Raw genomic sequence first — 17,665 nt, 5'->3', positions numbered from 1 at the left:
TCCTCCACGTCGAAAGGAGTCAATTGAGGGTGTCTCGGCATCTTTTCCGGATGCCCCCTGGACGCCTCGCTGGAGAGGTGTTCCGAGCATGTCCCATTGGTAGGAGGCCCTGGGGAAGACCCAGGACACGCTGGAGGGACTACATCTCTCGGCTGGCTTGGGAACGCCTTGGGGTTCCCCCGGAGGAGCTGGGGGAGGTGTGTGTGGATCGGGAGATCTGGGCGGCTTTGCTTGAGCTGCTGCCCCCGCGACCTGACTCCGGATAAAGCGGAAGAAAATGGATGGATGGATGGAAGTTGGAGCAGTGGATGAAAGAGGATCAAGGCCATGTTCTCTTCTCTATGGGACCATATCAACAGACAACCTGGAAGGCAGTCTACAATAGTATGTTCATTTATGCAGTTATGTCCATTTATACTTAAAAAAAATTCTAATATTCTTTTTTGAAATTAATTTTCTTTCTAAAACACACTTCTCACATTGGTGGCATACACTTCCATTTATGTATTTAGTTCCAGACAGTCACAACCTACCAAAGGCTCTGGACACAGCTCATCATCGGAGGAGGAGGACTCCACTGCTGACCTGCATAACCGCACCATCAGGGGGCAGTCAAAGCCTGGGTGAGAGCCAGAGCCAAGGCAAGACAAAGGTGTGCAGGATGGTCCTGGTAAGGCAAAGCCTCACTCCAGAAAGAAGAAACGGCATGATTGTCCAGGTGCCGGTGATGCCCGCTCATCTTCTTCAGCATCATTGGCTGCTGCATTGACCGAGGTAGATATGTACAATACATTCAGTACATTTGAGAAATTGAAATATTTTGGAAAGCTGTGGAAAAATGTCAGTGCAGCTGTGGAAACTTTGATTTATTTTGTGTTGATGCCATAATAACTTTACACCACTTTGTTTTTGCAATTTTGTTGTTGCAATTCCTTGATGCTGCAGACAAATCATCATGGCAGCACTGGCGGTGATCTGGGTAAATGATTGGGTAGCAGGTAAAGAGCCTCAGCACCAGCTATGGAGGCAGCAGCAGGTTCCTCCTCCTCCTCCTCCTCCTCAACCATCATAACCCCATCCTTCACAGCCCCAACCAGCAGGACCCAGTCAGTGGGTCAGGACCACCCGACTCTACTGGCAGGGCTACCAACATGATGGCGGTTACAACTACAGCCAAGGCAGCCACTACACCCCGCAGCACCTATCAGAAGGCCAACCCCACCAGGGAACCCAGACACCCTCAAGACCATCCACACCACAGGCCTCCAGCACACCTGTGGGGAACAGAATACAGGCATCTGCCAATGTGACTGGACTCAGTCGCTGTGGTGGAGGTGATGGTGATGGTGATCTGCACGAATTGTTGGGGTTCAAGCTTCATATGCGCACTCACAGGCTTAAAGTGGCAGTAGTAATCATAGTTTTTACATTTTTATATATTCAGGACATTTTTGATTTATGCTCACTGACATTTTTGATGTTTAATTGATATCTATGTAAAAAAAAAAAAAAAGTACATATCTATGAATTTTTCATTACAATAAAAATAGTGTTACATCCCACATTGCTGGTGCATATTTTCAATTGTTGGTTAATTTTAAAAGTATTAGGTTCATAATGTGCCAGCAATGTGAAATGGGTCATTTTTTGAATTTTGTTTTTGTTACAGATGGAGATGAAACCTTTTCATTGTAAAACAGGTTTTACAATGAACAGGTTTGGAACAGGTGTCACCTTTAAGTTGATTGGTTATATATAAATGAACTGTTTAACTGTACTTAGTGCCTTTCATTTCTATAAATGTGCAAAGTATAATCATATAATTATAAATAAATTTATTTGAAAATGGTGCATAAAGCTTGTTTAATGCTCATATGGCCTTGAAACAATAACACTGACTACTTTGGAGGCAGCAGCCTCTCTTGCCATGGAACCACACAAGCTTCTGAAGTGTAGTAGCTCTTCAGATACTCTCATCAACTTCCCTGTTTTGGATGAAGAGTTTCCACACAGAGCCTCCATTCCTTTCCATGCTTCCTCTGTGACTTCATCTCTCCAGTTTCCTTGTATTAGGTTTCCCTCTTCATCTTCTCTGTCACCTTCTGCTAGGGCCTAGTTTGGATACCTGAGACTGAGAAGGTTATGGAGAACACATGCGGCGAGGGTGATGGACGTGACATTATCAGACCACTGTGCCATGGTTGTCAAGAACACCCTCCAACTGCTTGAAAGAATGCCAAAAGCATTCTCCACCACTCTCCCTACTCAAGCGGCAGTTGAAGATTCTTTCCTTGTGGCTTATATTTCTGTACGAGAAAGGCTTCATCATCCATGTCTTGAGGGTGAAGGCATCATCAGCAACCATGTGGTAGGGAGTGTCCTTTCATTATTGGGCAGGGGCTCATCTGGAGGTAATCCTGCATAGTCTTCATCCAGGGCATTGTAGAGGTCAGTCTCTCTAAAAACTCCACCATCAGAAGCACTGCCCACACTGCCAATGTCCACAAACAGAAATCTCTAGTTTGCATCTACAACAGCCATCAGGACAATAGAAAAACATTTCTTGTAGCTGTAGTTCTCAGATCCTGATCCAACTGGTTTATGAAGAGCAATGTGCTTCCTGTCTATAGCCCCACAGCACTTGTGGAACTGCCATCTGGTGCTGAAACCCTTGGCTACCACTTTCCACTCGTCAGGTGTCTTGGGGGACTGCAGAACTTCGTCCATATATTCTGCAATGATGGCCTCACAGGTTTCAGAGATGACACGACTGATGCTGTTGTGACCAACTCTAAACCCATAGAACAGACTTCTGTAGGACTCTCCTGATGCCAGGTGCCTCAACGTGTTGGCCAGCCTCAGGCCAGGGCTGAGACTGAGTCTGTAATTAGTGTCTTGCTTCATGATTCTCGGGCCACCTCTGTCCACCAACTCCTGAAATAGGTCAGGTTCCACTCTGAGAAAGCCCTTATAGCCTTTTGCATCTGTTTCCTGCAATTCCTTCACAAGAACATCATAATGTCCATACAGTGGCCTATGCAGGATCCACTGTCTGACCCAGCACCTCCTCTTCTTTTTTCTCTTCCTTTGTTGTTGTTCTTGGTTGTTGATCTCCTTCTGCAGCAAAAAAAAAACAAAACAAAAAAACCAGCAGCAGCCATATTGTGGGTGATGTTCTGCAAAGCAATCTTGACGTACCTCCGATGTGACAACATCTTGAATGGATGCTGTGAATTGTAAACCCACACTATATATTGGGACCGCACGGGGTGGAGGGTTGGGCCAAACCCATGCCTAAATGTACACCAGCGTCACGTTACGTGGTGCTATGTGGCTCTGTGTGGCTCTACGTGGCTTGTCGTGGATCATACGTGGCGACATGAGCCATTTGAGGCTGGACGGGGCTCATTAGAGGCTGATACCTGGCACATGCAAGGTACAAGGAGGTTTCTTCATAGCGATTACATGATCGATTAAAACATGGATCATAATTCAAATAATGGCTGTGACCAGGGCTTAATTTTGTGAAATTCAAAATTTAGCAAAAATAGCACGGGGCAATTTGTGTATGAGGTACTACAAGGACAAAGGAGGATGTTAGAGGCATGTTAGTGGTGACTACGAGGCTGTTAGAGGCCCATTATCTGAGCACCTGGCAGCTACGAGGACTGGACAGGCTACCTGCAACAGAGCAGGTTCTTCTCTGAGAAAGCCCTTGTAGCATTTTTTTAACATGTTTCCTGCAAAAAGAATATCACATATGTGTCTCATTATTTGAATAATCACTGAAATTTCTGAAAAATCCATGGGTGCCTCATTATTCATGACTTTATTATTTGGTCTGACCAGAGCTTTAGTCATACCTGGGCCGTGGTCAGAAATCAAAATAGTTTCACAGCTAATGTCACATATCTGTGGAAATAAGTGGTTTGAATCCAAGAAATAATCTATCAAAGAATATGATTTTGTTATTTATGATCAAACCTGTTATGTGCCGATGCGGGTTGAGGAGCGGACCTGCGTCTGACTGAACCCAGCGCTAAACCAGAAAGCGGTTCCAAAAACAAAACAATTTTATTTTTCTCCCGTGCAATAATTGGTGTACAACATAAATGTGCGTTTGTCTAGCAAAGTGAAGGACGGCGCGCTCTCCAGCGCCGACATGGATCAAAGCTCGGCGCCTCTGGACCCAGACTCACCGCCGAACACCCCCCAGGTGGATACGACAAACTGATTCTGTGAAGGATGGAAAAGGTGAGGTAAGTCAACAGCTACAACAAATATCCTTCAAAGGCACACACTATCAGCAACACATTCAGGTCTGAATTTAAGCTTTATGTAAATGAGCAGCTTCTCACAACAGGTGGAGGATCATCAGTCCGTACGCCACGGCAGTGAGAAGCGAGCTGCACAATTCTCATCAATGTTCAAATATACTGCGTAACAAAAATACCAAATTACTGTTAACACTTATTCAGACAATCAATCACCTCTGATGTGTGCTGACAGCATGTGTCCCTCACCCGTCCTCCTTCACAGGCACGATGTGTCAAACCGAGGCGCGGTCCTCAGCGTCTCACAAACGAACGTCACAAGGTCGAGTTCCCGGCAATTCTGCTCGAATTACTCATGGCTTAAATGCAGAACGCCATCTCATTATCTGCTTCAGCTGAAAGTCTTTAAGTTTGCACGTGAGCATCATCCACAGGTGCTGCAAATCATGCTGATGAGGGTGAAGGACTCTTCTGCCAGCACCTTCTCCACAGACAAAAACCAGTTTGCATACCACCTGGAGAGCAAAGAAAAGAAAACACCAAAATGTCCAGCCAAACCCCCCAACACACAACAAAACCACTTTCTTAGTTTGCATAATTTCAAGGAGAAATCCACAAAGAACATGAATTTGTGTCCTTGGTACTCCACTCTCTTCATCTCTCTGGCATCCTAAATAACTTTGTTGATCTTGAAAATTGACAAACTTCATCAGAAGCACATCAGAATAAATTGTCAGATACAGCGCCTTGCAAGCCGATCCAGCCCTTTGGTATTTCACACATTTTAATTTGTTTATGCCAATTCAAATACAAAAAGTAAATCAGGCTTCTCAGTGTAAAAATGTCCAAAATTATCTTCCTTAAACTCAAAAGCCAATCTCTACAACTTGATAAAATTAATTAAAAATATAAAAGCCAAGATGAGTTGCCAGTTGAGTAATCAGCCCCTTTGGTGTAATACCTGTAAATCAGTCTAATTGCCATTTTTCTTCAGACAAGTCAGGGGATGGATACATGAACATTTCCAAGTCACTGAATATATCTTGGACTTAATTTACATCAATTATGAAGAAATACAAACAATATGGCACTCTATAGTAAATCTGCACAGAGTAGACAGTTCTCAAAAACTGTGCAAGAAGGAGAAGAGTGAGGAAAGCCACCAAGACACCTAGACAACCCAGAAGAAGTTACATGCTACTGTGGCTGTGATTGGAGAAATTGTGCACAGTGCATGTTTTACATTTTGTATCACCAGTTATACAGCTTCATGATGATGTGATATAGAAAAGAACATTTAGCAACAATTTGCCAGAAGGTACATCTGAGATGCAAGCCTAGATTTGATGCCTTGGTGAAAGAAGATCCTCCTCTATACCGATCAGTTTTTTAAAATAGATTTTTGCAAATGTATAAAAAACAAACAAACAAGCAGCACGGTGGCTTAGTGGTTAGCACTGTTGCCTCACAGTGAGAAGGTCATGGGTTTGATTCCCACCTGTAGCCTTTCTGTGTGGAGTTTGCATGTTCTCCCCATGTTTGTGTGGGTTCTTGTTTCCGGGTGCTCCAGCTTCCTCCTACATTCAAGAGACGCGCAGGTTAGATGGACTGGAAACTTAAATTGTCTGTAGGTGTGTGAGTGTGAATGTGTTTGTTTATATGTGGCCCTGTGACAGACTGGCGTCCATGCCTGCTGGGATAGTCTCCAGCCCCCCACGACCTTTAATTGAACTGAGCGGTTGAAGATGAGTGAGTGAGTGAAACAAACAAAAACAAAGAAATCAACTAAGAAAGGTGTTCTCAGGTACACTGTCACCTGTGTGTTTGTTCTGGGGGTTGGTAAGGTTAGACCTTACTTGTGTGAAGCGCCTTGAGGCAACTTTGTTGTGATTTGGTGCTACATAAATGAAATAAATTGAATTCAGCTTTCTGTATTCAGCAATTATGGTAATTATTTAATTGTTATAATTTTTTTGTCCCTGTTATTGTCTAGTTGCTAGTTTTCTGTTATTTCTGTAGGTATTTTTTAACTTGTATTTTAAAAAATATTTTCATATTATACAGCGCTTTGAAAGTCCTGACTGGTTATTGTTGTTATTGCAGTGTGTGACCAGTAGATGGCGATGTCTGCTAAGAAACAGTGCCATCAGCGGCAGTTGCACTGACGAATGGAATCCGTTTCTGTCAGAATGACCTTGATCAAGGACAAAAACGGGACTTGGAATATTTTCTCCTGGGGTTAAATTAATGTTGCTTCACAGTGAGAGTTAGCTGGCCTGTTGAAGTGGCTCCTGATAGCTCTTGTGTTCAGGGACAATTGACATTTTAATTACTGCTATAATGTTTTTTCACTTCTTGTGACAGCAGCTATGCGCAAGGAAACCTGATCAGCAGGGATTTAAAAAAAAACCACAACACTAATCCTTCTCTCATTTGTTCAAATAAGGTTCTTTATATCTCAGAATTTTAGTCAATTTATTTATATAGCACATTAGAAAACAGCCACATTAACTAAAAACTCAATACAAATGTAATAGAAAAAGAAGAATAAAACTGAGTAAAAGTAATAAACTACAGAACATGATAAACACATAAGACCACAACGAACTGTGAACTGTTTTTTTCCTCCTCAGAATCATTTTCTCTGCTCAGGGTGCAGTGGAACCTAATGATGCATGTATATTCTTTCGTACCTTATTTTATTTATTGATGTATTTATTTATTTATTTTAAGGAGATGGCTAAATGACATTGTTTGTCATATTAAATATAGCGCAATACTAAAATACCCTCGGCCGTATGAGCATAAAAATAGGAAACAGAATGTGATCTTTTGACCTCTTAAAATAGGTCATTCTTAGCCATCTTTGAACTTGTCCAAGGTCTGTGTCCCAAGAATGTTCCCTATGAATTTGCAGACCCCGGCAGTAACAGGATTGGACTTATGCTGAGCGCAGACAGATGGACAGACGGAAAGCCTTTGCAATACCTGATGGCCATATTTTGGCCATCGGGAAAAAATATGGTTGTTCTCAGAGGAGTACATTTTACTTGGTTGGTGAGTTTTGTAAATAGATGCCAAATTATATTTTTGTGTCCTATGGACCCTTATCATACCTTCTCACCTTAATATTTTAAGAGCTTTTTTTTTTTAATTGTGCACCATTTGAATAGAATGAATGGTACACAAAAACAAAAACAATATACAAACAATCAGAAAAACAAACAATCAAAAACAATAACAAACAAATTATGTTGTCATCTTTTAATATAATCCGAAAGAAAAAGTTTTGGTCCAGTTTACCTGGTTTGAGAGTTTTGTCAATTGTTTTCAAAATCGTGCTTTTGTGCCTGGGGTCCAGTGGTCTCCAATCACACAATGTTGTTTTATACACATACACACACACACACACACACACACACACACACAAATGTGTGTGTGTGTGTATATATATATATATATATATATATATATATATATATATATATATATATATATAAACATTTTTCATGCTAAACTATTCAAAATACGGACAAATAGCATCATGTTCATATTCATCATTAAATAAACTCTCATGTTTCTTAAATGTACAATGAAAATATCTAGAAAATGTTTAAATAAATTGCTGAATCGCCTTTTTAAATGAAATAACAATAATGATAATAATAACAAGAAGAAGAAGAACACAGCATAGTTATAGTTTAATCCTCAGATAAGTATTGGGTTACAGTTTGCTGTCTTTTTGGAAATTTTGCTTTTGTTTTTTCTTTTTTCAAAATTATGTTTTCATAGCCAGTTTAGTTTTCATAACCCTAACCCTATCACACATAATCTTTGTTTACCGTAATTTTGAGAGGGTTTTAATATATATATATATATATATATATTATTGTGGAGTGTTTTTCATGCTAAATTGTAGGAAAATATCATGTGTGGTGACTAAATAATATTTCATGCTTCTTAAATACATGGAAAAATTACAGGGAAAGTATATTTAAGCAAATTGTTAAAGCTGTTATTTAAAATAAGAATAATAATGCTATATGGTCATGGTTTAATGTCATCTTAAGACATATTTGTGTATATTTGGCAACTGTTTTCTTACTATGATGATCCAATGGACTCCAATCCCATAACATTCTTTTAAAGAAAATACGTAAAAGTAATATATCTGCAATCAGAAAGTGTCCAAAGTAAAAAAAATGTCACTTTGAAGTCTGTTAATGGAATAAAGCATCATGTTTTTTAAAAAATAGACAAAACACCTATTTCGAGGCGATGGGGGTCCCATTGATCCTATAAAAGTGTGTTAAAGGTCAAAGCTTTTCTGCACTCAGTAGTGTTTGTTTAATTTGATTTGAGGGAGCTGCAAAGAGAGAAGTTGAACTGTGATTTTTCTGTCTCTGCCTCCTCCGCGCTGTCACACGTGTGATCAGACTTGAGAAAAGCTCGGCGCCGCGTTTCTCTGATCTGCCATTAAATCAGCCTGTTTACCAGCAGGTGGATGTGACGTCACGGACCTGGAACATCAAAACAACAACATCCAAATGCGCGATTCTTCCTCACCCCCCCCCACCCCCCTTTCCTCGACGTGTTAAAAATCTAATAACGGCTTTAAGAAAGCGGCGCTTTTCTCCTCATGCGACACACGTCTGGACGGAGCGAGTGTGAAAGTCCTGGTTTTGTTTTTTCCACAGCCTCGGTAAGACTTATTTTGTTTTCCTACTCGTAGTAAAGTTAGTTAGTTCCCCCTCGGCGCGGGCGGAGGAATATTGTTGGTGTTTACGTCGCACGCCTTCTCGGTGCACAGGCTCACGTGCACGGTTTCTTAGCTGGCACGAGCGGCTCCGCGTGCGCCTATTTGCTGATGTTAAACGCGTTTTTATGGCTACCGGTAAGTTTCACACTTCTCATGTTGGTAACGTCGCATTTGTGTGTGTAGTTGCCGCTGCGCGTTCAGACTGACAGTTTGTCTTCAAGCTTCGGCTCAGCTTTGAATAAAAGTCGTTTCAAACTGGACAGATAAGCAGACACCTGTAGTACGAACGCTGTTTGGTGTCGCTGGGCAACAGAAGTCTCCTCCACTTTTCCTGAAAGTTTCTGTGTGAGGCTGCTCATGAGACCCCGAGAGTTAAAAAAAAAACAAAACAAAAAACAAAACAAAAAAAGTGGATGTTAAAAGTGAGAGTTTAAACACAACCATTACTGTTTTGGTTGGCACGGTTAAAGTTTACTTTATTTAGGTGTTAAACCAAATCCTGTGACCCTACACATTCAGTGACGTGACTGAAATTTCTCTTTTTTTTTCTTTTTTTTATCATTACTATAGTAATAATTATGATTATTTTGATTGTAGTTACCAAAAAAATAGTGGCACCCGCATTTTTTCAGAAACGGCCATATAATTTGAAGCGGATAAGAGAAATGTAGAGTTCCTTCTGGATGATAGAGTGTGACATCAGTCAAATTCATCAGGTCTGACAATGATATGGGCCACAGAATTTGGTCTAACACCCGTGGATGGTAAGCATGCAGTGCCGTGATTTTTTTTTTTTTTTTACTTTCGTGTGTGTGTGTGTGTGTGTGTGTGTGTGTGTGTGTGTGTGTGTATATATATATATATATATATATATATATATATATATATATATATATATATATATATATATGCACGTGTGTGTTCTGGGCATCTTAGTATCTTTGTTAAGATCCTGAATCTCTTAGTGGGCTGTAGACAGATTAAACTTTTTACTCGCCCAGAAATGACCACCGAACCCACACACTTACGAGTTGAAGTGGTTTTAATTTTGCCGGACACATTATAGATCCATTATCATCAAAGCAAAGCTAATTTTATCCAAGCAAGATTTTGATTATGTTAATACACATTTCTTAGGGTCACACTTACCAACTGATTTTGCATAGTGTAATAATGTACTCACACAGACACTCGTTTTAATTTATACATTTTATAGCAGGTGTGTTTCAGCTAAGTGGCATCTAGCCGAGTGAATTTTGTCATTCAGTGTCTTAAATGAGTTTATAAATGACTGAAACATTTGCTTGGTTTATAGTTGACAGTTAATTGATAGTAATTGAAAGTCATTTAATTATTAAGTAATTTATCAAGGACAAGGTGCAGTGGCCCCTGTTTTCAAAAGTTGTGGATTTACACTTTTTCTCTAACCATTAATTAAATAGTTTTGGTTTCTGGACTACTTTGCTGGGCAAACTGAAACTTAAGGTTTTATTTTTCCTGTTTACATTTCAAATTTTAGATTAATGTAAAAAAAACTAATAATGTCTGATGAATTATAAAATTTATTTGAAGCTCACAAACAAATAGGATTTATTTACTGATATGCTTGATTCATTTTTTTTTTTTTTTTTTTTTTAGATTTCACACAGTGTATTCCAGTAATGTGTAAATTTAATTGAGGGAAAAAAACCATAAAGAGTGAAATATGTTAGTGCTAAAGTCACTCTGCAGCTTGGCATCAGTAGGACAAAAACCATCAGAAAATGTTCAAAAGGAAACTGCAGCTTTAACAGGAATTGCTGGCAGTGCTCCCTTCTTCGCCTTGGTTTTTGGATTAGTCATTGTCTTGGGGGGGGGTTGGGGGGGGGGGTTTGGGGGCTTTTTTGTTGAAGTAAAGTAAACAGCCTCCAACAAGCGAACCTTGACAACCCAGATTAAGGAAAACATTGGAGATCAAACAGTGGTGCTGCTGGGCTGTTGTCATGAGCTGCAGACTGTTAGAACAGGCACTGGGTTTGTATGCTCACTTATGCAGAAATGGACCTTTGCAAGTGCTGACCTAGGTTTTAAAATGCAAGATTAACTTTGTCTGCTGCTTTTGCAGGCTTTTTTTTTTTTTTGACACAGCTAATATAGACATTGAGTTCTGTTGATTCTGACAAGACCAGCTCCAGAATGATGACTTTCTCTGCCCAATACTACAACAGAATAAATTAATCAGATGGTGGGAGGAGAATGAAAGCTTGAAATTTGAGAAGTGCTGCTGTACTCATTGTAATGTGTGATTGTGTTATTTGTAAAACCCTTGTTTGTAGCTGGGCCTCGCCAGGCTCTTCAGCATAGAGATTTGAGGTTCAGCTGGTCAGAAAGTAATCACTCACTTATGCATTTGGTATGAGGATTCCCGTTCAGGCCCTTCTTTCATGTGACGGCTCGGTATTTGTGAACAAACATTGAAATGGCCTATTCTGGGCACAGAGGGGCTTTCGACTGACTTTGCACCCGTACTTGCTGCTTTGCGATTTCCATTATTTTCAGTGTGGTGCTGGGATCGGGTTCAGCATTATCTGATCCTTTTATATTTATCAGTTTAATTTCATTTCAGATACAAAAGCCGTCACACTGGTTGCTTGACACTTTTGTTGTGCTACACAAAAATCATTGATAAATAAGGGAAATTTTCTGGAACATTTATCATTTAAGTTTTGCATGTCTGCTTTTACATAATAAAAAGGGGAAGATTCCCACCCATATACAGGAGCAGCAGTCATGTTGATTTGTCCTTAGGCCAGACCCCATATTTTGGCCAAGTACATTTAGCGGTATACAGAATTTTACTTTTTGGAAGGCTTGCTATCTCTGCGACGATATTGCTGTTGGGGAAACTTTACATGTACTTTATATGTATGTTGAATGAGATGCCACAAGGAGCCAAATTGTTCAAGATATGACAAAGTTATTGAAACCCATTTAGTGTTTCCCTGAAGATGCCCCCCTCCCCGACTAACTACTTAAAATTTTAAACAACAATCAGGGATTTTTCTAGGAAAATTTAACAAGAGGGCAGAGGTTTTGAAAACTTGTGGTCAAAATGGGGTGTTCCGAGGCTTCTCGAGGGATTGGAACAACATAGCATGGGAGCTGCGTAAAATATGACGTTTACACACTCCTACTGTCATTTTATCAAATTTTTAGTATTTTGGAAAAGAAAATGGTGTTTATTATGAACAGGTTTGCTATTTCCTGCTATCAATGTTATGTATTTATGGGAGAATTGATTGCCAAGGGGAAGGCTGTTTGCTAGGAATAATGTTTTAAAAAAAGGCAACATTTCAGCAAGGTGGCACACAGCCAAAACTAGGGCACCCAACATCCTTATTTCCTGGTTTAGAAAACCCCCCGATAATGATAAAAAGAAGAACAGAGATTTCTGACATCTGCCAATCTGGATGTGGATCACCTCCAAAATTCAGTGGAGTCTTCCATGCCCTAATATCTATCTGTGGTGCAAATTTGGTGAGAATGCGTGAAGTAGTTTTGACGTAATCCTTCCAAGCATTTGTAAAGCGAAATCTTGATCCAGAATCCAGATTCGGATCTAGATCACCTCCAAGATTTAATGGGTTTTTCCATGCCGTAATATTTATTTGTGTTGAAAATATTGTTAAAATCCATGCAGCAGTTTTGACATGATCCTGCTAACAGTCAGACAATAAATAAACGCCAATGATTTTATTATGTCCTTGCCGGACATAAAAAGCTGGGACAGTGGTATGTTTACCACTGTGTTACATCACCTTTCCTTCTAACAACACTCAATAAGCGTTTGGGAACTGAGGACACTAATTGTTGAAGCTTTGTAGGTGGAATTCTTTCCCATTCTTGCTTGATATACGACTTCAGTTGTTCAACAGTCCGGGGTCTCCGTTGTTGTATTTTGTGCTTCATAATGCGCCACACATTTTCAATGGGCGACAGGTCTGGACTGCAGGCAGGCCAGTCTAGTACCCGCACTCTTTAACTATGAAGCCACACTGTTGTAACACGTGCAGAATGTGGCTTGGCATTGTCTTGCTGAAATAAGCAGGGACGTCCCTGAAAAAGATGTTATTTGGATGGCAGCATGTGTTGCTCCAAAACCTGGATGTACCGCTCAGCATTGATGGTGCCATCACAGATGTGTAAGTTGCCCATGCCATGGGCACTAACACACCCCCATACCATCAGCCTGCAAGCTGTTGTGATTTGGAGAAGACAAACAGGTGAGTGGCAAGCAAGCAAAATCAAAATCCAGTGCAGTTCTCGTATGCAGAGTCAAGTTCAAAGTTAGGCTTAGGACGTGCGTGAAGCACAGCTACTGTAGTAGCAGAGTCAGTCAAAACGACGTATTCAAAAATAGCCGACCAATTATTGCTGAGCGCCGAAGCGCAGAGCTAGCATGAGCAATAAAGAGAGAAAACTGATAATGGAGCATGGGAGTTCCAAAAAAATAGCCACAGCGTAAAAACGCTCAGAACGTCTGCATAACCAGACAGGCCAGGTTACCATGTGACGTTCACTGAGTTTCTGGCGATGATGATGTGAAGAGCCGGGGTTTAAATGCAGAAGCTTGTGATGAGCAGCAGGTGTGTCGATCAGTTTGAGGAACGCCACCTGTGCAGAGGAGAGAGACAGAGGTCGGTAGCAGGGACCAAGGCAACCCACAACATTTATGATGAAATAATGCTGAATTTATGTGGAAATGATTGTTGTACAAAAGCTTCAGATATCTGTCGCTGAGACAGATGATGAGTGGAGTGCAGTTTGAAGCAGAAACGAGGCGATAATTGGTGACTTACTGCTGACACTCTGAAATAACGCATGCGCAGTGAAGGCAGGGCGGACCGATTTTTAGGGGGGACTGTTCGGTCTGCGACACCAGATCTGGGCTTCCCATCTTCTCCATGGAGGGCATTCTTGATCTTATACCCAAATGTGTCAAGGATCACTGTGGCAGTGACATATATGAGCTCAGTGGTTTTTGTAATGCCTGTAGTAGGGATGATGGGTAGAGCTGTGTTTATATCTACAACCATCTCTTCTGATGGGGCTTTGTCAGTGAGCTGGGAGAGTCATGTTCTTGGTTGTATTGCTGTCTTCTTTAGTCTGGTCACAATCTTCATCCTCAGGTCAGTAGATGGATCTGTCATAGTGGGTATTTGGGTATCATCCGCTTCCTTAATGCTACTCTCTCCTAGGGCTCTGCTCCTTGGATTCACACTGCTCAGTCCCATGCTGCTGCAGCCTCTGGAGCTCCAGTTTGAAAAGTAGCTTCCTTCTATTGATGTTAGAACAATGAGTGCCAAGTGCTTCTTGGTCAGTGTGGAGGTTGGTCTTCTGTTCATCCATAGTTCCCACATGCATTGCATGTAATCTCTGTCATAGTAGCACTCCATCAGTTCCATGCCGTCAGTCCTTGTCCATGTATGTCTTGTTTCAATAGCCCATTTCCCATCAGTGTCCTGGTTCCTCAGCAACTGACACAGACTTTATCAACCTAGACGACATCCAAGCCGGCATGGCTTCATTTATGTGCCTCTTGATCATGTTCCGAGGTAGGCTGGGGTTGGGGGGTGTCTAGCCTGGGGACCCTTACTGGATATGTGTCCTGATGGGGTTTGAATCAATGACCTGTTGTTCCAAAGGCAGCAATTATGGATGGTGCCAGTCACCCTCTGCACACAGTCATCAGCAACCAGAGGAGCCTCTTGAGTCACAGACTGCTCCTTCCCAAGTGCAGGATCAACAGACTGAAAAACTCCTTTGTCCCTCAGACCATCAGAATGTACAACTCCTCACTCAGTGGGAGGAGTAACAGGAAGACAGGTGACCGGAAGGAGAGGAATAGTAGTAGCCAATAAACTAGTCGTGAGCAGTATTTCTGGTATTATTTATATTTGCAAATTGTTTTTTACATTCACTTTTACTTTCACTTTTGATACTTTGTGCTTCTTACCCTGTGTGCTGCTATGTACAATGCTGCTGGATCCTCAATTTCCATGAGGGAGTCTTCCCCAGGGATGAATAAAGTTCTGTGTATCTAATGTGGAGGTCCTGGGATGGTGTGGTTACATATGGTCTGCGGTTGTGAGGCTGGTTTCGTAAGTAATCCACACATGCAACGAAATCAAACCATAATGTCCATAAATTAAATTATGCGTAATAATGTGAAACACCCGAAGGCACCAAAAGGCATGAAAAGTCAAGGCTTTTTTAAATTAGAAAGCAATCCTGCCCATCGTCAATACAAATTAATATCAGCTGGTCCTTTCCCAACTGATGGCCAAGTAAAAGGTGTCTCGTTACCAAGGTTTCACACAAGAAACTTTTCATGATGGGTAAAAGCAAAGAGCTCACTTAAGATCTTCACAACCTTATTGTTGCAAAACGTACTTATGGCATTGGTTAAAAAAGGATTTCTAGACGTGTGAATGTTCCAGTGAGCACTCTTGGGGCTATAATCTGGAAGTGGAAAGAACATCATGTAAATGGACTGCATTTGTATAGCGCTTTTCCATCTGCATCAGACGCTCAAAGCGCTTTACAGTTATGCCTCACATTCACCCCAGTGTCAGGGTGCTGCCATACAAGGCGCTCACTACACACCGGAGAATGAGGTGGAGGGCGTCGTCTACTGACCTGTTCGCTCTGTAGGTGAACTGCTTTATATTGCAAGGCAAAAGCCATACAATAATCACAGAAAAACCCCAACGGTCAAAGCGACCCCCTATGAGCAAGCACTTGGCGACAGTGGGAAGGAAAACTCCCTTTTAACAGGAAGAAACCTCCAGCAGAACCAGGCTCAGGGAGGGGCAGTCTTCTGCTGGGACTGGTTGGGGCTGAGGGGAGAGAATCAGGAAAAAGACATGCTGTGGAAGACAGCAGAGATCAATCACTAATGATTAAATGCAGAGTGGTGCATACAGAGCAAAAAGAGAAAAAAACACTCAGTGCATCATGGGAACCCCCCAGCAGTCTAAGTCTATAGCAGCATAACTAAGGGATGGTTCCGGGTCACCTGATCCAGCCCTAACTATAAGCTTTAGCAAAAAGGAAAGTTTTAAGCCTAATCTTAAAAGTAGAGAGGGTGTCTGTCTCCCTGATCCGAATTGGGAGCTGGTTCCACAGGAGAGGAGCCTGAAAGCTGAAGGCTCTGCCTCCCATTCTACTCTTAAAAACCCTAGGAACTACAAGTAAGCCTGCAGTCTGAGAGCGAAGCGCTCTATTGGGGTAATATGGTACTAAGAGGTCCCTAAGATAAGATGGGACCTGATTATTCAAAACCTTATAAGTAAGAAGAAGAATTTTAAATTCTATTCTAGAATTAACAGGAAGCCAATGAAGAGAGGCCAATATGGGTGAAATATGCTCTCTCCTTCTAGTCCCCGTCAGTACTCTAGCTGCAGCATTTTGAATTAACTGAAGGCTTTTCAGTGAACTTTTAGGACAACCTGATGATAATGAATTACAATAGTCCAGCCTAGAGAAAATAAATGCATGAATTAGTTTTTCAGCATCACTCTGAGACAAGACCTTTCTAATTTTAGAGATATTGCGCAAATGTAAAAAAGCAGTCCTACATATTTGCTTAATATGCGCATTGAAGGACATATCCTGATCAAAAATGACTCCAAGATTTCTCACAGTATTACTAGAGGTCAGGGTAATGCCATCCAGAGTAAGGATCTGGTTAGACACCATGTTTCTAAGATTTGTGGGGCCAAGTACAATAACTTCAGTTTTATCTGAATTTAAAAGCAGGAAATTAGAGGTCATCCATGTGTAGCAGGATGGATGACCTTAATGATGTTCAGCTGGTGGATTGAGTGCAGCTGGTTGTGGCAGAGGAGTGTTTGCATAAAAGAGGGAGTGTGTGTGCTCTTATTTCTCTTTCTGGAGACTGACTGCAGGTGTTTGGATGTGTTCACTTCCATGTTCCCGTGAAGACGGAGACCTCTGTGTGAGCTGTCGTTGGTGGTGCGCTGCTGAGTTTGTGGTGCTCTTGACGCTCTGGGGTGGTGTCGAGTTACAGCTGATTGCTGTGACGGATGGTTCGGATTTTGGGCCAAGCTGTGGAAGGAGGCCCTGCTGCTTTACTCTGGTGCTCTGCTGAAAGATTTCGTCCCGTGGGACCAGTGGATGTGCCCTGTTTGCTGCGGCGGCTTTGCGCTGAGTGTGGACATTTGGAAAACTCTGCCAGCTGCGTGTGCTGCCGGGCTGCGTGATGCAAGGGCGCCCTCATGTGGTCATAATTGGTGGTGTTTTAAATGAGTTTTTTATAAAATTGTCTTTTTAACTAGAACTTCAATTGTTAATAAATTATTTGTTTGTATTTGGGAACCACGTCTCTGTCTCAAGTACACCGAACCTGTGTGTCTTAGGTTGAAGTTATTCAATTGTCGAATTCCCTGGGTGAAATTCCCAGGGTGGTCTCAGAAGTCCGACATACCATGTTCATTCATGATTTCTAATTGCCTTGACGATTGAGGAGTAAATTGTCCACTTTGCCACATTCTGGTGTCAAGAAGTGGGATGTAAATTGAGACTAGAGAGGTGTGTTCTGTTTTTTGTTTTTTTTTGTTTTTTTTGGTGA

General features: G+C 41.4%; 1 protein-coding gene and 1 long non-coding RNA gene across 3 annotated transcripts in view; both read left to right on the top strand.

The window, feature by feature from the left end:
* The first annotated feature begins 214 nt into the window (after positions 1-214).
* On the top strand, positions 215-1,513 carry LOC117508033. The gene is made up of 2 exons (XR_004559957.1): positions 215-774; positions 946-1,513. It is a non-coding gene; the product is annotated as an uncharacterized LOC117508033 (long non-coding RNA).
* Positions 1,514-9,103: 7,590 nt separating this feature from the next.
* foxp1b (forkhead box P1b) overlaps positions 9,104-17,665 on the top strand; it is a 732,035-nt gene continuing 723,473 nt past the window's right edge. For both annotated transcript variants that reach the window (XM_034167463.1, XM_034167462.1), the window contains exon 1: positions 9,104-9,168. The gene's annotated coding sequence lies outside the window, so the exon portion shown is untranslated. The remainder of the gene's footprint in view (positions 9,169-17,665) is intronic.

This window comes from Thalassophryne amazonica, chromosome 3, assembly GCF_902500255.1.
Source record: "Thalassophryne amazonica chromosome 3, fThaAma1.1, whole genome shotgun sequence".
NCBI lineage: Eukaryota > Metazoa > Chordata > Actinopteri > Batrachoidiformes > Batrachoididae > Thalassophryne > Thalassophryne amazonica.
The sequence above is the reverse complement of the archived record's forward strand: the minus strand, read 5'-3'. Positions and strand labels throughout refer to the sequence as shown.